Below are 21,539 nucleotides of genomic sequence, written 5' to 3'. Positions count from 1 at the left end.
TAGAAGAAACCTTATCAAAATATAAATAGAAAGCAAGTTTCAGTGTATGAACAAACAAATAGCATCTCAGATAATGCAGTCTAGAGGAACAGTACATTCTGCAAGTCAGTTGATTTCAACACGAGGAAAAAGTTGGTTCATTAAAAATTTGCAGACATTTTTAAAACAGTTTCATCACTTTGGATGTGCTTCCCACTGTATCCTGTAGAGAATGGACTGTAACATTATTGTAACCATGAAAACAGACTATGGCTCTGGAAAATACTCATAGAATAATGATATTTGGCTGTAAAGTTACCAGAGGATGAGAACCTCCACAATTTTACAAGTACTATGTTTCACAGCATCCCAACTTTTAGGTAAAAAAAAGCATCAATAAAATGAAGTTATAATTTTAGAATGAGCACTGGCTCATTACTAAATTAGTCAGAACCACCACCTAATCAAATTAGAAAATACTTTTGCTCCTACTGTAGATTAGGCTTACCCTACGAGAACACCACTACAAAGAGGTACAATTACTGCCATCCATTAATAATTTATAAGATCCTGCACTTGTAAAGATATCAATGTTTAGTTGTTGGTTACTCACTGCTTAGTACCACCTGTGACCATGACTTGGGAAATAGTCATTTCAACACATTTATAATTTTTTAAAAATGTAACTCCACTTTTAGACAACTTGAAGCTCAATATAAATTTTGTGCCGATTAGTTGATTTATGCACATAGTAACTCTGATTGCACAAGCACATATGTAAAACAGACTGTAAAATCTGACTCAAACAACATAAATTATTTTTAATAGATTTTAATTTGTATTACCTTTTATCATAACCTCATCAAGCTTCAGGAATACATCTCTGGCTGGTTGTTTCTGAACCAGCTACAGAAAACAAGTCACATAGATATCCGAGTTTCAGAAAAGAAGTGACTTCAAAATGAGACATTCAGTATCTCTGATTAGAAAGGGTCTTTCAGCATCTGTGTGTGCATGAGGAAAGTTCTTACATTGTTTGTTCTCTAAATCATAATCTAAACTAGCCTACCGTTTTTACTTCAGAGATTCCAGATAGATTTAAACAAGCATTTCTGATGGATTCCCCCCCACCCTTCCGATGCAAACTGGATTCTGAATTAACAGTCTTCCTCATCAAATACAGAAAGAACTCAAAATTTTAAGTTCTGAATTTTAAAAGAGGCCTTTATCCAATAGATTTAAAAATCATTTTTAAAAAAGCCATAAAGGTAGTCAGAAAACTAGACACTCATTTACCATCTGTTTGTAGCTACTCACACTTGTAATGCACTTATTAAAGGCCTATAAATCAACATATCTTAAAAAAAAAAAAAAATCTAATACCTTCATTTTTACTGTTAAATCTAAGGAGTATTCTTTTTAACCTGAAATCATTCCTGTGTTTGGTATATCTATTTCATAGGGTCCAAACAGGCTTCTCCAGCATCTTTATATACCCAGACTTCCACATAGTTTACCATCTTTCTGATTTTTAAGGAATTACAAATCTGACTTTATCTTTACTGGATTACCATGCTCTTAGCTAATATTAACCAAAACTATTATAGCGAGTCAAAGTTAATGCTTAGTATACATGAATACATTCCATTTTGTAGAATTAGCCAATAAAAATGCTGGAGACAACTATTCATCAATGGAGGAGATCAGCTCCTCAGGAATAATCCAGACAAGAAAAAAAATACACTGGAACTGGTGGAGGAGAAAAAGCAGATACCAACAACCACTGCAGCTGTGTTTTATTATCAAATTTAGAAACCAGGTATTTCCAAAAGAAACCCTGTCCTCACAGAATTACCCTAGGAAATTATACAAAATAGTTGTTTTTATCTGTATCATTAGTTAGCTCTCAATACGGGCTGCTGCTAAACTATTTCAGGAGTATTGAGAGTGAAAATCAGTAGTGAACAGTCTCTCATCTCCTCTTACCTACCCCCAACAGCATATTTCTCAAAGATATTCATATATCCACATACACATATCTGCACTACACATCCACTCTCAAAAGTCAGAATTATAAGTAATTCTTTCTTAAAAATCTGTACTGCAAAAAGGGCACACACAAAAATTTGACAAGCCCAGGCAGTTAACAGTACATCATTTTCCTTTGCTTTCCCATTACATAGGTTATCAACTCCTCATTCCTTTTTATCCAAACACTGAGAGCTTGATCTTGCCCTAGGAAAATAAAAATTACAACAACAGTTAACAAAGTGCATGGAAACGCAACATCTGTGAGAGTAGTTTCTGTAGAATTAGTTTTCTCAGTAACTTAACAGTTGATACATATGCATCCTATTCCACAACATCACCCTTAACTAAGAGGTGCACAGAACAATAATTTATATAGCAAACAATAAAGCGTGTTTCCAAGTGACTTTGAAGTATCTTCATCTGACAGATGCTGCCAGTAAAGAAAATCAGATTAGCACAAAACTGGAAGTAAGACGGTGTACAGACCTACTAAATACAGCCTAAGAACTTGATATTCCTTCCATGTAATACTTTCCAATTCAGGATGTTTTAACTACAGCTTACACCATGTACTGTTTAATTAACATTCCCTCACAAGACCTTTATTAAATAAGCAGACTTGACATAAGGACAAAACTATCACTGAACAGCTTCCAGGATTAGATCCAAAAACTTTAAGCACATGTCAACAAACTAGTGAAAAGGCTGCTCTGGTCTAAGTCAAAAAAGAAAAAGAACAACAAAAAAAAAAAAGTATTTCGATGTCCAGCATTACAGAATGAAGGACAGCTGAAAAAAGTGTTAACATTTAATATTAAATGTCTGTGATGGTGACACAAAGTAGCCCGTTGAGTCACCTCTCACAGGTATCCAACCTTCAACCTCTCCGTAGTTATAAACGAACGCTCCCATGAACCAGAACTTCACAGAGGTTTCATTAAACCATCTTTATATAGAAGGATAGAATACCGTAACACCCCCAAAGCTTTACTACACTGTTCAGGCTATTATTAAGGAATCACACTCCAGGTCAACTGTAAGAGTCCTAGTTACAAAGAAAGTCTGAAACAATTCTACTAAGCTTTCATATATATGTAATCCACATCCAGGTGGCCAAGTAAGAGTTATGTGCACTCACATCTGTCGTGGTTTAACCCCAGCCAGCAACCAAGAACCACCCAGCTGCTTGCTCACTCCTCCCCAGATGGACAGGGGAGAGAATCAGAAGGGTAAAAGTGAGAAAACTCGTGGGTTGAGATAAAGACAGTTTAATAGGGAAAGCAAAACAAGGAATTCATTCACCACTTCCCATCGGCGGGCAGGTGCTCAGCCATCTCCAGGAAAGCAGGGCTCCATCACGCGTAACAGTGACTTGGGAAGACAAACGCCATCGCTCTGAACACCCCCCCCTTCCTTTTTTCCCCAGCTTTACATGCCGTGTATAAGGTACGGGACATCCCTTTGGTCAGCTGGGGTCAGCTGTCCCAGCTCCTTGTGCCCCCAGCCTGCCCGCTGGTGGGGCGGGGTGAGGAGCAGAAAAGGCCTTGACTCTGCGTAAGCACTGCTCAGCAGTAACTAAAACATCCCTGTGTTATCAGCACTGTTTCCAGCACAAATCCCAAACACAGCCCCGTACTAGCTACCATGGAGAAAATGAACTCCATCCCAGCCAAAACCAGCACAACATCTTAAAAAGCCATCCTCTCCACTGTTTGATCGCACTGAATGGCATGCAAAGAAATATGATCTTTCGATGCAAGCAGCTACACAAGGAGCAGAAGGCTGCAAATCACCAAGCAATTTAGTTTTTTTTTTTAATGAGCATACTTGGAAGCTGTTATTTTGTAACAAACTTTTCTAACTACTTCTAACATGCCTTCAAGACTGCAGCATTTCTACTAATATTTTAGAAACTGCATCTGCCATTCAAAACTACTCATTTTGTACCTTATTATAAACCTTATATTAGGGCATAAGAGGACAACGTTATATCCAAAAACAGTACCACTTACCCCATTGCTACAGATCCCCATTTGCTTAATTACTTAATTCTGTGGAGAAGTTTTTTTATTATTGTTATATTTTGCTGAAGAAAGCACTCCAATAAAGGTTACATGCATGTGACTCCATCCCTAAAGCACTAAACCTCCTCTCACCCAAAAAAGAAGGAACAACTGTATCAAGTAGATAAAACTTGCTTCTTGGTTTAGGTTGGAACTTCATATTCTAGTGTGCCTGAAGAAAAAAAAAAAAAAACAAACCCAAACCAAATAATATTCCATATAGAAATTTCGTAGCCTGACAGCAGTTGACATTTAGTAGCCTGTTTTTTGATTACATGCTCAAGTGCTATTTCTACTAAAAATCAGACAGTATGACTATCACGTGTTAAACACCCAGGGAAAACAATTCCATTTGTTAACCCTTCCGCTTCGGAAGCGCCAACACGCTCACCTGCCATACCAAGGAACAGGCATTAATAACCTAAAGCTCACCGCCACCCCTTTAGTCAGAAAGGTGGATGTCCAAACAAACAAACGAGGAGGCGGACGGCGCACACTTGATGTGCGACCAGGAGACCGCGGGCCAGACCAAGCGGTTGTACTTGTTATCCTTTCGGGAAACTACCTCACCTCAGGGCTCCCTACCGCTCCCCTCACTGGAGCGCACCGGCGGTGTTCTCCGGCTGGACAGTCCTCCCGGGTTGGCAGGCGCCAGCCCGCCGAGGGACCGACAGCCCGCAGGCTCCCCAGCGCCGTCCGACGCGGGAAACGAGCGCCTCCGGGCCGGGCCGGGCCGCCGGAGCAGCCGCAGGGGACGCGGGCACCGCGGCTGCCGCCCGCCCCGCGCTGGCCCCAGGGCACGGGAGCCCAGGCGGCCCGGGCAGGGCAGGGCCGCCCCGCACCGGGGGACAGGCACCGGCCCCGCTGCGGGAGGCCGCTTGGCCCGGCCGAGCTTCTCCTCAGCGCAACCGCCCTCCCCGCGTCCCCGACTCACCGCGGCCCCCGGCTGCTCCCTCGCCCGGCGGAGCGCCCCGCCGCCTGCCCCTTCAGAGGCCGGCAGGTCGGCCCCAGCGGCGGTGCTGGCGGCGGTGCTGGCGGCGGCCGCGGCTGCTCGCGGGCAGTGCGCGGGGCCGGCGGACCCTGCGCGCCTCCATCGTCCTCTCCCCGCCTCCTCAGCGGCGTCGGCCCCGCGGGCGGGGCGGGGCGCATGCGCGACAGCGGGGCGGGCGCTCGGCCTCGCTGCGCATGCGCGGCGCGACCGCGGCCAAGCCGGGCCCGGTTTTCGCTCCGTTAGAAGTAATATAGCGCTAAATGAGCGGAATGAGGAGCTATATGGAGCTGAAGGTTGCAAAAAATAAATAAAATAAAATAAAAAAAAAAAAAAAAAAGGAGCGAGGAGGGGCACAGCTCTTCAAAGTCCGCCGCAAAATCCATCGTGACAGCCTTGAGCAAGCGCGGGTCCGACTGAGGAGAAACAACTCCACCCGCCTCAGACCAAACAACCTGCAGACTTCTCAAGGCCAGGCGTTACACGGCTGTGGTTTTGGTCTGTTCCTAACTATGACTTCTTCTGCAGGTGGCCAATTGGAAGTACCGGACTGGACACCGAGATGACGGCACATGTGAGGGGGTGCCAGGGGCGTAACGGATGCAGTCTCACCTGTACGGTACGCTAAGGACCGGCACAGGTTTGTACGTTCAGTCGGCTTCGGCCGCTTTCTAACCTTTGGTTCGTGCCACGACTTCAGGTCCCTTTGCTGGGGCTGTAGCTGTTCGCACACACTTCACACACCCATCTGCCCTGCAGTAACCGCCACAGACTTGTACCTGAACCTTTCCCTAGATCATCGGTTAAATACTCTTCCTGGCGTAAAATTCCTGTTTGACAATGCGTGCCACCGTACTGTATTGGAACCAGTCTTAACCTTGACGACAAACAGAAGCTGCTGAAATGCAGGAAACCATTTTCCAGTCTGTCCTTGATCTGATACCAAATTCTGAGGAAGGGTGAAACAAAAGAAAAAGGCGTTTGGTTTCAGCGTGCATGCTATCTTGAAATCAGCAGGAACTTTGCCACAAACTTCAACAGAGGTAGGATCAGGCCCCTACACAGATGCCAACAAGTAAACAATCCTTCACAGTTACCAAAACCAATCAGGTTTTCTAATTTCTAAATTGCATTTTCAACCAATGCTACTTTAAAGAGATCATAGACCCATACATGTAGCTCACTGGATTGTATATCAGGATAAATCCGCAAAGTGAGAATAAGTTACACCATTTGAGAATGTGGCAATTTGGGAGTTTTTTTTTTCTTCTTCCTTTATGCAGAAATGTATGTTTTCAGAAAACTGGGGAGCTGCAAAGAAGTGACAGTCAATAAACGATGAGTCAAACTTGAAAAAGGAAGCAGTTGCTACATATGGGGAAATACCATAGGCAATGTTACACCACTTTCTAAAAAGTGCAGTGTTTTGAGTCACAATTTCTCTTTCATTGTCCTTCCAGACAACGTGAAGAGCCCAGTCTGCAAGGAATTAAGGAAACAATACACAGTTCTGTGAAGGTAATGGTATCTTGGAGACTCAAATGTCTTTCAGGTGCTGAAAGAGATATTCAAACTGCAACGGGACAACACAACAGGACACTAGGAAGGAATATGGCACTACGTTTTACAGAGTTAAAGCATTCATCTTAAAAGCTGCAGTAAAACAAGACGTTCCAGCAGAGAGGAACCGTGCTCAGGCACAGCGCCTTTGTTAGCCATGCCTGTCCATACCCAATTACTGATTATAAAAGCTAACCAAGGAATAAATTTGCATTTGAGCTGGCTCTTGGGGGTGGATTTTTCCAAATTCATTAAGATGAGAGATAAATCACCACTAGAACCATTTTCCACAAGAATATATATCGGCTGTTAAAAAATGAACGTTTCCAAACGGCAGGTTTTTTTCCCACGCACAGTAACTTCCTGCCGTTGCTCAACGTTTTGCAGGAGGCATGAACTCTGCAACGTAATGAACACTTATCCTCATTAATTGGCGGAGATAAGACTGCTAATCAGCTGAGCCTAACCTATTTATAAAAGAGCTACAGTTACAACAGCAGCTCTGAGCTGCCCAGGTTCGGCAGCGACCTTGGAAGCTCTGCTTGCTCGTCTGGATGAATAAGAGACAGTCTGGTAACACCTCTTCCCTCCTCCACGGGCTGAAATGCCATGAGAAACAGAAGAGTCTTATGTCACTTTTGAACATGTCCTCCCTAACACTACGATCAGAAAGTGTAGCTCAGCACTCTAACCCAGGTTGTGCTTCCTTTCTCCCAGGGAAGACACTGGGGAAAAATAAAGAGAAACATTGGCAGTAACATTGAGAAATAAGCATAAAAACATGCTGCTTGTTTCTACTAAGGCTCTCGGTTCTGTGAAATATAATTTGACTGGCTTTAGATTAACAAAAAAGTTAACAAAAATGCTGTTGCCTGTTTGACAATTGCACAAACACTGGTGCCTGATACAGAGAGGCTCTGTTCAGTCTCCATCTACAACCCAAACTTAACTTCAGCAGAAGGTATTTCCACTCAACAGGAAACAATTAACAAATTGTCTCTATTAACACCTAACAGGGCTGAAGAACATAGTTCTCACCTCTCAAACTTCATTTCAAACAGTCTCTGATGACTCAGAATTCCTGAGGAGTCATTAGAAATAAAAATGTACCACAAAGTTTAAATTCTGATTAAAATGGTGGCATGTGAGCGTGACAAACAAGCTATTTATCAACGGTCACAGACTACAAAGCCACTGACATAAAGACAGAGAAATGTATACCATGGCATTGCATTCATTATTCAGGCTGATTACAAGCACCTCCAATTGTTACGCAAATGTCATTATCCCAGTTTAAAAGACTGAACTAGATTAACTGACTTGCACAAGGGTTAACAAATCTGTGGCACAGCTGAGATGAGCAATGAGGAATGTTGGCATGTAGCCCCACACTCAATCCACTTGACAATACAGATCGTCTTTGACAATGTCAAGACAGGATTGAGAGCTGCTGGTAACCAGTAAAGAAAACTTTGGTAATAGAGAGTGGAGGGATCTTGCAGTAATCTGACCTGTGAAGAGTAGTACCAAAATAGGGAGGTATTCCTGTCTCTCCCTGCATGACTAACGGAGTCTGTTTTTCTGCCTTCAAAACAGATAAAACCAATTACTTCCCTCTTTGTCAAGACTGTAATCTCATTGATAGAGGAAATGCCTTTTTGCATGCGCCTGAGAAGCATGCAGTCCATATTTTATGGATTTCCAGTTGCTACCCTAATACAAATAAGAATTAAAAACCAGGTCTACTTATTACACCATTTTACTGTTCACAGGAAGCCTGGTGATTCTTTTTAGGAAAGACCTAGATTCACAGGAGACCTTCATTCTTTTTAGGAAAGCAGCTTGATTAATTGGAAAATTTAAAAGCTTCCAGTTGCTTCAGTTTCCCCGGAGAAGACAGAATAAACCCCTTAAACCTTTACTAGGCTGAACTTTCACATCAACATAAGCCAACATTGTCTATAATTCCAAGTGGTGAGACTAAACGGAACTCTAGGGAAAAACTTCTCTTGGTTTTCTATTAAATGCCTTCGCCCTGACTGTTTGGGGAGGTCTGGGCAATTGCGGTTGCCACCTGCCCCCAAGCCACCAGTGCTTCCAACATCCATGACAGGAATACAGGAGAGATGACAGAATCCAGCCTTATGAATTCTAGCTCACTCTCAGTATTTCAAGGAAACTGGTTTATTTGTATCACGTAGGTTATAATCGGAACACACCCCATCACCATAACAAACAGCTAAAAGATACTGCAGTGCCAGCTTCAGCTACTGGTTGGCTCTGGATAGCAGGGGGAGCTGGTTGTTCTGGGTCCTTTACTTGCCAGAAGCCACCCAAGTCAAACGAGTAAGATAAACATCTTACTGTAATAATGCAGGAAGTCGGGTCACGAGCTTTCATAACTGCCCAAACTTTGAAAACAGTCTGATGAGCAGCAGCAAAGAAACAGAGTAAGATGGTTCCTTTACATTCAATTCCTCTTTGTTGTCATGTGTTATCAGTCACATTGACATCTGGAGACCGTTATGCAAGTATGGAATGATTTTAAGTAGCAAGAGGCACGAATTCAACAAGTGACATAAAAAGTAAAATGACCAAACCCCGTTCTTGTCACTAGCAAGGGTTAGCAAGTGAAAGAATTATCACTGCAGGCTTTTCTTGCTTAAGTGCTGTACAGGTATGAAATGCTACGTTCTTGTTCCAAAGAGAACGCAGATGGAGGACTCATCCTTGTATCTCAGTTACCACAACAAAATCTTATCACATACTAGCTGACTACAGTAAGTACCAAGTAGTCATAGGATGCACAGCAAACATGCACATTCATTACCGCAATGCAGCTGATGCTTGTTAACTCATTATGAGTTAACACAAATTTCTGCTCTGAAAGTCAGCAGGGACCCAATTTGCAGCTTGGTCATTAACAAAAATTTCCGTGCAGCCCTAAGACACTGCAGTTCAGTCCAAGGACTTTGTTGTCCACAATCAGCAAAGTTATTGATATCTTCTTACTATATGTCTCTAAAGTCTAAAGTCCTTGGAAGTAAGCGCTCCTTTGCAGTGGTTGGCTTATCAGACAGTTAGAGAGTGCAGTCTTGTATTAAACACTGTTTAAAAAAAAACAAAGAAACAAAAAAAACCAAAGAAACAAACAAACAAACAAAAAAACCAACAACACAAAAAGCCCCCCAAAAACCCCAAAACAAACACAACACAACACAAACAAACAAAAACCCCCAAAACCATCCAGTCCCTGGATTGAAAAAGTTACTCTTCCTCTGTTATTTTTTCTTGTAATTGAGGTTCTTTATTCCTTTGACCTTTAGGTTTGTGCTGTCCTATGAGTTATCTAATAGCACAAGAAAGAATTCTAACCAGTGACTTGGTATTACCATGACTTGTTTTTGGTTTTGTTTTTTGATAAACCTAAAACCTTGATGGCAGAACTGCAAAAGTAAGTGTCTGGATCCTGATTTGCTGGTGAGGGTCATATGGAGCCAGCTTGCTTTTCCCCAAGAGGTGAGCCAACCTAAGGCCAATGCCAACACAACATGGACTTGAAGAGACAGAATTAATGCCTGGAAAAAAAAATCTATGCAAAGGAAAAACTTAAATAGAATTCTGAAAACAGAAACATATAAAACCAGTTGATGTGATCAGTACAACACAAATGCAGAGGAAACCAGCCTGGAATCCAGAAGCTTCAACGTAAGATAGGATTAATTCTGAATATAAGCCTTACATCACACCCTTCTAACTGTCAAAAACAGAAAGAGAGGCTAGTCTCTGCCAGCTACTGGTTCATTTGCATTAGAATTCTGTATACCCCAGCATTATTAACATTCTTCTTTTCATGTATTCAACTCCCTTGTATTTTGCAGATGCTCAGATCACAGATGCATTTGAAAACCTTCCCATTCAAAACCTTTATTCTGGTTCTCAGAGAGCCACAGAAAGGTGATGAAGATATCCTTTTCCTTTGCACAAAAGGAAATATATCTACCAAATACCCCATATTAAAAGAACAGCCTGCTCCATAGTTAAATGATCCTTTTCTTCATAGAAAAGAGCAAGGTAATTTTTCAGATAAAAGAATGACACACTCAAGAGATCTGCACCTGCATGTACAATAGTTTGGGTAAAATTACTGGTCCTACTACCTTAGACAGAAGGCTTAGAGTGACTGGGGACCCCAGTGAAACCTACCCTTTCCCTAAGACATTCCCACTAGGAAAAGTACAAGAAAGAAGCGCTGGTCTGTTGTTGTAGGACTGACTTCTTCTCATGATTACTAACTAGCTACACTTAGGCACCAATTTACCATCCCTCTTCATTCACAGGTGATTTTCCTAATTTGGTGGTCAGGCAGCTTTTAAAAAAAAAAAAAAAAAAAATCCAAATACCATCCAAAATAACATCCATGCATATTGCTATCTCCCACCAGACCTATGTCTCCGCCTAGTTCCCTGGGGGAATGATCTCTTCCTTAAAGACTATGTTTCTTTTTAAACCTAACAGATAGATTGTAGTTTCCCGTGTTTGCCAATTTCTTCCTCTACTGCTGGAGAACGAACTTTCCAGCATTTCCAGTTCTGGCAGTGCTCCCCACTAACTTTAAAAGATTTCCCGTAAGCGTGGCTGATCCTGAATCATGTTTTCCCTTCCTGTTTTGTCTCTAAGTATTCACCTGTTGTGAGACAGCAGGTTAGTTATTCAGAAAGCATTTCAGTAACCAGGTCAGCAACGTAATGTTTATAAGTCTATTACTGAACAACTCTTAATCATAGGCAAATAGGACTTGGTGATACCTCAAGAGGTCACACATTGCTCTGCCCCAAGGCAGGATCAGTTTTATCCACGTCATGTCTAGCAGACATCTACCAAAACTGTTCTGAAGGGTCACTAATGGTAGAAACACTACAGCGGCCTAAGGCTATATATTTCAGTGTTACTCATAATTACTACATTAATAAGCTTTTTCTAGTGCAAAACTTCCTTCATACATTCTGAACTCCCATTACTTTTTGCTCTATTCACCAGGGACATGGAAAAAAAAAAAAAAGATCTGTTAATTCCAGCAGCCTTTTACACAGAAACTTACGTTTCTTCTCAGTCTTTTCTTTAGATTGAAACACTTCTATTGTTTAAACAGTCCTTACACAGCCTGATCGCTAAATCTCTGATATTTTCATTGCTGTCTTCTGGACATTTTCCAATTTATCCATGTTTTCTTGCAGAACAGCACCTGAAATTGCAACCATTATACTGTCTGAGGAACTACCACTACATCAGAAAAAAAAATTACTTTACAAGGCTTGCACGGATAATTCCATTTGTACAACCTAGTATGCTGTTAGCCCTTACTGCAGTGGCATGACATTTTTGGCTCATATTCAGCTGAGGATCTGTTTTAATTCTGTGATCCTTCTCTGAAGCACTGCTGATTATCTTTGTCTTCCCCTGTTTGTATTTTTGCATTTTGTTATTTCTCCTAAGCAAGGCAGTACTTTTTCCTGCCAATTGTAACCTATGTTTTCTGGACTATTTCTCTAATTGTCCTAATCATTACAGATTTCGGTGTCCTCCAACATATTTGTAGTCCCATTCAATCTCCCATTATCTACTCAAAGCAGAGTAAATGATAAAGGTTTTCCTCACATCTTTTGCAAGTTTAAAGCAACTGATTTTTTAAAACATTTATTTGCTAAAAGACTTAAAATGTGAAAGTATTTGAAATACACGAGAAATTCTGAAGTCAATAGTTCCCTTTTCAAATGCTTGGAGCAACAGTTTTTAGGCAGTTTGACTTGTCACATAGAACTTTCTTGGGTACAAAAATTGTGGCAGTTACAACGCTGTGTACAACGCGTACGCTTTGGCAGAGTAAATGCAACGCTCTCAGCCTATTAACGTGGTGGCACCTGCTTCCCCTTACACTGAGCCTGTGTGTGTGAATGCACGCAGAACACTACAATCATATCTGCAACCCTGCACACGTTTGCTTGGTACCAGTTCTCATTCTTCGCTTGTTCTGAGTTTCCCTGTGGCTTCTAGGATTGGAATTCCTACAGCCTGCAATCACCTCTCAGGGCTTGTCAGATATTTCACAGGCTCAAGCAATGGCATCTACTGTTCTTTGTGACATGGGACTCCGTCACTTCAGGGCAGAGTGTCTGCAGGTGTCTCTCTGCCCCCAGGGCAGGGGCACCCAAACAAGTCTGTGACACAGGTGGTGGCAGAAGGTGCAATTGCTGCTGCTCCCATGGCACAGCTACACCCTGCTCCAGAACCTGCAGAAGTGGGCAGGGAGCACTAAATCCCAGAAACCAAGAAACAGCTGCTGTCAAAATTGCAGCAGTGCCCTCTAGTGTTTATGAGATGGTGCAAAAACCTTAATTTAACTTTTTAATTAAGCTCAAAAGGTTCACAGGTTCAAGCACAAAAGGTGAACTTTTTAACTAAGCTCAGTAACGCTGCTTACGCCACCTCTGTGACAGCAGACCGGCCATCAGCCAGATGCAACTCATTTTTCTGTCTTTCCCAGACAGTTCCCTGCAAGGAATTTTTAAGTCAGCCCAGTTTGTAACACGCAAAAGGTTGGCTTTGCTATTCCTTTACACGTTGGCTGTAAAGACTGAGAGTACAGAAGAAACAGTGTCTCCTCATCATACTTCATGTCTATAAATGAATGTAGAAGATTCAGGAAAACAGCATGTTTTGCCATGGCATCTAAGAGAGGCAGAAGGCAGTGAGGCTTTGTATTGTAGGTTTTACAAAAAAGTGTTGTCTGTAACAGTATTCCCCAACAATAGCAGCTGTATATCCCCAAACCACTACGAAATGCAAGACTCTCTGGAAACACGCAGTGGGGCCTATTTCCTGATATAAATCATGTATTGGAAAAACTATGCTGGCCTGAGTGTTTGCTTACCGTCTTTCACCAAAGCGGCATCTTACCATGCACTTCAACCTGCTACACACACCATAAAGTCACTAACAACCAGTAAATTCCTAGTAGGTTTTGTATAATTGCTGGCACTCCTATTTTGGAGTAAAAATCTGTCCCACAGTTTAAGACTTTGTTCATAGGGTTTTGTTACGTATTTTATTTCTCTACTCAGAATATAATCATATGACCCATTGAAGTAATGTAATAAAAAGTACGGATTATCTTTGACAACATGAAGACCCTTAGCAACATACTAAACAAATGCAAGTCTGTTTACCTTTTTGTGTGTTAGCAGTTTGTCATGTTTGCAATGTTTTTGTGGGATCCTCTTGGAAGCTGTCAGCCTCTCTGATCCTTGGAATTGGTGGGAAGAGCCTGTTGTGGAAAAAGAGGGTCCACCTCTCTCCAGGGAGGTATGGGTCTACGTAAATCAGACCCTAACAGGAAAAATAAGAGGAAAAAAGCTGACGAGGACAGGGGATCAAGGTTAGAATGATAAGAAAGAGCAATGCAGGAGGTTCAGACAACATTAATGAGTCCATGAAAGGCTTATGAAATGAACAGCTGGTCTCTAGAGAAGCTTTGCCCTACTGGCTGAGCAGACCAGCGAATGGAAGAAGCCCCAAATTTCAGAGGACTTCACCCTGTTGAGCTTTCTTCTCTCAGATTGACAGGTCTGAAGGACAGGGTTTGAGGAGAACACATCATACCCCCCTTGGAACAACATTCTTATAATCTGTAAAGTGGAGCAGGAGAAAAAAGTTAGGCTTTCTCCAGGGACGAACCACAATCACAAGTACAAAAAAATCCCAGATGCCTTATGCTGCATGCTCTTTAGTGCTGTCTTAGATGCATTTCCAAGGTGTTCACCACAACAGGGCTAGGGCACATAAAATATTTCCTACTCCTGAGCTTACCTCATTGTGAAGATTTATCTTCACCTATCATTAAAAGGTACGATTAGTGTTCTCACAGGGTTAATGCAACAAGGAAGACCACATTGTGGTATTTAGAATCATCCAGAGCTGGTATGCCCCAACTACAGCAGCGCAGCCAGCCACGACAAGTGAATGGCCGTTGCCATTCCTATCTTTTGGTACCTCATTTGCCCTTGGGCCACACCTTGACATTGAGGAAGACCCTTACTCTTGCAAAGCATTATGGATCACTCTGGGACAAGTTCCCAGGTTAAACTGGGCATCAACACCAGGTGGCAGTAGGAGCTGCAGCTTCAGAAGCCAGACAACCCATCAGATTCAATGCAAAGTCAAATTTTGTTCCATTGTACAGCACCCCAGATGCAGCAGAATTAGTGTGTTTTTCATGCTCATCATGGGGAGATACCTTGCAAAAGATCATATGGAGGCAAATACATGAGTTATATCAATCTGCAAGATCGTGCCCCACTATATTCTGTGTGTGCGTAGAAGTGTGCCAGTAAATGAATCTCTACGGGAATACCTTACCTCACCAAGCAACTTGCAGAATTGAGAGCCTCATATTGCTCATATCCAAACTGCTATTTTCTCCACATTTTAAACACATTCTCCTAACATGGTCAACTACATGCTGTTAAATCACAAGAGCATAATCTTTTTTGTAGATAAGAGTTAAAGTTTTAGCTCTATTTTAATACACGTCCATAAAAGCTAAGAAATACCCTCCACTAATCTTCACCTATAGCAAGTCAGCATGTATAAATGCTCCCTACTTTGGCAATTACATCAGCAGTGTGAAGCTGCAGGGAGATCAAGATCTAATTGTACTGGGTTCTGCCTACAAAGTAATAGGAATCAAAATCCATAGCTAAAAAGCTTCTGGTGAACTTTAGGGTCTTGTTCCCTTACATCTCTTATATGTGTTTCCTTTCATAAAATACATCAGGAAATTCATGCACATTCTGTCAAACATCACATTGAAACCAGAATCTCAAGTGACTAGAAATCAAACTACTTAGATATAATTAACATGATAATTAATTATTCAGTTATGACTACAAGGTCAGGAGTCAGACCCCAAATGTCATACAAGCCTAGGAAAAGCAGTATTTGATGCTCACATATGGCATAATCTTCAATTCCCAGCAGCTGAAGAGTCTGTATATGACCACTCATGCAAGCAAAGCTCCTAAATAATGCATGGCACTACTATGAATTAGTTCTTAATGCACATGCTTCCCGGCAGGATCACGAGGCTTTTGATTTCAGTCAGTAATAGTGCAGGTAGCCGTTCTGAAAAGGGTAGGATACAAATTAGAGTTGCTTGCAGACTGTTTCCCCAGTGGATCCTAAATAGCAGTGGACTAATAATGAAAGTTGCTGGCTTTGTGACATGGAAAAGCGGGGGGAGAGAGGGGGAAGGAAAGATCCACATAACTTTCAGATATGGTGCAGCTGCCCAGTTGTGTTACTTTTCAAAGAGCCCAGACAATTGTTTTACGGTCTGGTCTTCCTCCACAGAGCTGAATTTCCATACTGCAAAGCATTAAAGCCTCTCAAACAATACCAAGAAAAAAAGAGGGCTATCATCTGAGTAGGAGGAATAGGCTCAGAAATCCCCTTGATATAACTGCAGAGGATGTCCTGTGAAGAACTCAGTCAAACACAACTCCTAAGATTATCTCTCTCTACTAGAATAAACTGTAAAATTAAGAATATTTGTGCTTTATCTGGCTTACACCCAAATATATTACAGTTGACATTTCCTCCAACAATATGAGAATGTCATGCTAATCCCACCCTGATCCTCTTGCCATCATCTCTCGCTGCTCACTAGAGTGATTCTGCATGGCGGAAAATGATGGCAACTGCCAAGATTCATCAGCCTGAGCAAGCGGATGTCAGGCAGGAAGAGCGAACGCGAAGGAATACTCTTCTCGCCGAACACAGAACCGCAGGTCAGGAGCCGGTCTGTGTTCCAACTCGGCCATTACATGACAAGGGTAAATCCCAAGCATCTCCATACCACAGGCTCCCTCTATACAAAATGGAGGAAACTCCTTCCTCACGGGAGCATGATGAAATCTGCTGGGAGGATTTTTGCCTTTTTAGCTGGAGAGACGTTGGCAGGCATTGCATTATTAAGTGGACGAAGGAGTTCAAAAAGGCACATGCAGGTTTAGCAAGGGATTTCTTGCTTGATTTCTTAAAAAAAAAAAGTTGAAAATGGTTCAGATAGAGAGGTTTCTTTGCAAACATGCTACTGCAATATAGCTGCAAAAGAAAGCTAAACTGCCTGCTATTGCTAGCACTGCTGCTTACCATTCAAAATGTAAACAATAAAGCATTAGAAGTAGCACATTAATCAGTTAAACTATTCAGAACCAACAGGAGGACAGAAAGGTTTTTAAGTTCTTAGCAGTTGCATTGCTAACCTTAACTGCACGTTTTCCATCCAGTGTGCACCACAAATTTTATTTGATGTGCAAAGAACTGACAGAATAATTTGGAATCTAAGGGTGAGGAGGATACAGCTGGCACACCGTAAAACAGGCCCAACAGTTTTAATTTATGTTTTCAGTAGAGAAAGAGAAGCTTGCCTGTTAATTTAAACTCTACAACTTGGTGAGGAACTTTCACTTCTACCAGGATCAGAGCTGAGGTCAGAAGACTGCCTGGCTCCCATCTGGTATTTCTGGTTAAGTTACTCTTTGCGGATAGAGCTGTGACAAGCTTCAAAGAACAAGAATGATCCTTTTGCTTATGAAAGTTTAACCTTCAATTCTGATAAGCTGTTCCTTGAAGTCTATCTGTAATTGCTCCATTTCCTGTCACCATGTCCGATGCTATCACTTGATTGAAATAAGCCATGGGAGGAGGAAGAGAGAACTGCTCAAGAGAATCATGTTTTAATTCCAACATCACTTTTTAGAACTGCCACTGACACCAGCCTGGCCGGTGCATCTCACTCGTTTTCCTCCACACTGAGTGTTCTTAGCCGTTTGGCCTTCCTTTATAGTTCAGTACACCTCATACCCTGGGCAATTCTTTCGCATTACTTGACAGCATGAACCTGGGACAAGATTTGACAAGCTTTTCAGAATGCAGCAAGTTCAACACACATCTGATGCAAGTAGCAGATGAAATATAGAATTGTTCGATTAAGTGATGCAGTCATCCTTGGAGAAGCTCCCAGACCTCTCATTAGTGCAAACCGGTGTCCATCATTCCCAGAGCGGTCACTTCTTGAATACTTACTGTTCATTCAAGAGCTCAGATCCCACCAGGTAAAGAACAGCAGCCGTTTAACAGTTAAACGGCTCCTAAGCACTACAAGAAAAGTTGGAGGGGCCAGGAGGGGCCAGAGGGATGGTGGGACTGGTGCTCCTAAGAGGGGCTAATGTCTCACCTTATGACTCCTCCCTTCACCTATTTTTTGTTGCTTTCACAAAGAAGAAACCAGGGTGAAAGGAATTGTTAAATGCTTAAATGCAAGAAAAATACAAATCTGTATATGGTTGAATTTTCATTGAGTCAAGGAGGTGGATGGCTTTCAGCTCTAGAAAATACCATCAACTTGTCATTTTCATTTTACTACCGCCAGAAGGTGGGATGAACTTTGTCTTCCCAAGCCCTTCTGAAGAAGATACGGTGAGGTGAAAGATACTATTTGAAGAGGTTTTTATTCCCAGGCTTTCTTTACTTGATGATGCAAGTGAATGCATTCATGATTTATGGTCTCAAGCTATAAATCATACTTACAACAAAATAAACTAAGCACACAAACGATATCCTGCCTCTCCTGTTGCAGTTGGAGAAGTAGAGGTAATATGTCTCGACCTAGGTGATGGAAATGAAATATTTAAATATATTCACAAGATCCAGACCTTCACGGAGAAGGGTCCACAGGCAAGAGTTTATCGGTAAATGCGGGCATAGAACTATTAATGTCACAGGAGCAGAGATGTTTATATCAATATGTAAGACTTTTCTTGTTTGTGACTGGTAAAATTTTTGATTGCTCTGGTGGTTAGAACCCCTTAGAAACATTTCTGGTAGTTTTCAGTACATATATGCACCGACAGGCTAAGGCAGGTGTAACAACATGCATGTTTCTATATTACCCACAAAGTATAGCCCATGTCATAGGTGGTACAGATGCTGATGGCCTCTACTTTTCTGAAACACAATTGTTTAGAAACTCTGACAGCTTCTTGTGTTATTTGATTTAAATACAGTCAGTGCCACTAAGCACAGAATTAAATAAAGATATTCCCCTATTTAATTGCAGAAGAGGGACTCCTGTGGTTGGTTCTGAAAATACAAGAAGGTCCCAACTTCTCTGGTTTCTAATGTACTGAAGGACAACTGAGACAGCAACTTTAGCGAAGACTCCAATTCAACAGCCAGACTTCGAGGTAAGTAACCATATCATCAAATGGGTTAGAAATGTAGAAGCTCAGTAATATTTCTAATTTCACATCATGGGTTTGTAAAACTTGTGTAGGTCTGCAGACCGTCTTACAGCAAAGCACACATGCTGATTCACAGGAAACAAAAAAATGATACAAGAAAGCATATTCCAAACATTTTTGTTTGGTGTAAGGAAAAGGCTGAAATAACCTTCCATGAAGTGTACTGTAAACTGTACCTAGACCACTTCATCCGCTATTCAATGTCCTCTGGGTACCAACATGGTATTGCGAGCACCTTCAGTGCACGAGAGAACAGTGCAAAAAAAAAAAAAAAACCCACACAAAACCAACAACTTGCAGTTATAAACCTTGAGTAATTTGAAGTGTCAGATGTTGTCTACCACTCACTCTAAATCTTGTCTTGTTCTTCCCATTGGATTAAGCACCAGCTTCAAGGAGCCAAGGATCAAATGTGATTATTCCCATTGGACATTGTTTTAGTTTAATATATAATATCACAAAGTAAATCACTAAAAAAGATAAAGAACTATGGTGGAAAAATCAATGAAAGTTTAGATAAATATATGCAGTTACATATTATTACAGTATGACTCACTCTGTCAAGCACCAGCCAGTGTAGAAAAGGATCTGCTGCTGCCTACTTGCTCTTCACTCGACATGAATCCTTATTTTGCAAGAGACAAAAGCTAAACATTAGAATGCTATAGATCTTAAAATATGTTTGCTTTTGTAAACAAGGACTTGGAATTTATGTGATGGTTCTATCAGATACAAGAATAGTATATATCATAGCGATACTCATTTCCACTGCAGAAAGGTGCTTCACTACGCTGCTAGATAGAAGCAGACATCAGAGTCTGATCTTAGCATGAATACCTTGTCAATCAAGATACCTTCATCAGAAACTCCAGATCCCAATTCCTACTTAAAGCAGAGGAGGAAAGCTGAAAAGAGCAAGCACTTGAGATTAGAGCTGTGACAGGGTGTGTCAAAAATGTTGAGAGGGAGTTCAGAAATATCGGGGGTGGGGGGAGCAGAGAGAAGTACAGGGAATTACTGAGGCTCTTCATGATCTCCATCCATTATTCTCTAAATAAGAGTTGGATTTAAAGTTGTCCAAGAGGCCCTGCTCCAGTTGACACTGGCTGATTTTGAACCTCTCCACCTCTGCCATCTAAAGTTTTTTGCATAAAAAGCTAGAAAAGAAAAAACCTATATAAAAGCTAGAAAAAGCTTGTTTTGTTTCTAAGTCTTTATGGAAAAATCAGAACATCTTCAGTGGACTCTTGAAGATACAGGAAGGAGGGGTTACCTGTGCTAGGAACACATATTGCAGCCAAATTCAGCATGGGCTTCTTTGTCATATATGCTTTCTGTGCACTGACCACCCGTCTTCATTGTGTTTCATACCACCAGATGGAGCTGCACCGTCTGTACTTCTATCTACAGAGTTCATGAGAACTCAGCATTTTACCATCTTGAATAGTTCATCCTTTTTAACAGACTTTTTCCTCCCTTATCTATTTTGCCATTGAAAAATTTGTTACATCAAATAAACTTTTCATTTTCCATTTCCAGCTCCACAGATGATTACCTCTCAGGGTCAATCACATCTCACTGCACTAATCTAGAGCAAATGGCTTATGAATAATTAAAGAAGGAAAAGAAAATTCTCTTTGTTCTATTTTATGACAAAATTGACTTGCTTTAAGCCTGGAATTACTTGAATGAGTATTTTGTGGGGCCTGTGTTTCTGAAGCGTGAGTTTTTAGAAGCCAGATCTCTAAGCAATGAGAAGTTCACCCAGCTTTTATTCACATTTCTATGGCTTCTGTTTTCCCCATGTACGTGACATACTGGGTAATTTCACAAATACAGTCTGTGGAACTATCCCGTACACACTTTCAAAAATACTCCCTGGAGACTTTTTTATTATTAACATTTGAAGAAAAAGCTGAGTAGTTTCAGAATGATTCAACTTTGCCTTCCTTTAATTGAACATACTTTGAATGGGCCCAGATTATCAGGGGGGAAGTGCTCTGGAATACCAGCTCCTGATCCGGGACCCCACAATTTGTCAATATTTGACAAGAGTTTAGGAATCGCCGTGGGAAGCGTGAGCTCAAGCTTTCCTGCCTCCACTGAATCGATTTAACCCATAGAGTAAGCGCTACATGAGGAAGCTTCTCCCTAGTCTACATTTCAACACTCTTAAATATGAGCAGGTTACAGACTAAGCAGGCAGCAAAATACAGATCCAAAACATGAGGCCCTGTGGCCAGGCGGCCAGAAATGTGCCGGTCACGCACCGTCTCCCGTCAGGAAACGGGAACCGCAGACCGTCCCAACAGCGCTTCCTGCAGAGGCGGTTTAACGCCAGCGGCAAAGCCTGGAACAACGTCCAGACACGCCACAATCAAGGCCTTCCTTTTCCCAGTCCAAGTGACGGATAGAGCAGGCCCATGGATTTTGATTTACCAGCAGATCAGGTTTCACAAGAACAGTAAAAGAAAAAGACAGCATCCAGTAATGTTTAAGAAAAGACTGGAAGGAGACAGAGCAGGAGTTTTTTAACTCATCAGGTACACTGGACCA

At 41.6% G+C, this 21,539-nt stretch overlaps 1 protein-coding gene across 5 annotated transcripts in view; it reads right to left on the bottom strand.

The window, feature by feature from the left end:
- The window catches only part of NADK (NAD kinase), a 35,912-nt gene extending 30,749 nt beyond the window's left edge, over positions 1-5,163 (bottom strand). For 4 of the 5 annotated variants that reach the window (XR_014230058.1, XR_014230059.1, XM_082329070.1 and 1 more), the window contains exon 1: positions 5,008-5,163. The gene's annotated coding sequence lies outside the window, so the exon portion shown is untranslated. The remainder of the gene's footprint in view (positions 1-5,007) is intronic. The other variant, XM_082329069.1, reaches the window with a different exon arrangement.
- Positions 5,164-21,539: the final 16,376 nt, after the last annotated feature.

This window comes from Platalea leucorodia (assembly GCF_965183815.1).
Source record: "Platalea leucorodia genome assembly, chromosome: 17".
Classification (NCBI taxonomy): Eukaryota; Metazoa; Chordata; class Aves; order Pelecaniformes; family Threskiornithidae; genus Platalea; species Platalea leucorodia.
This window is presented reverse-complemented; position numbering and strand designations above follow the sequence as displayed.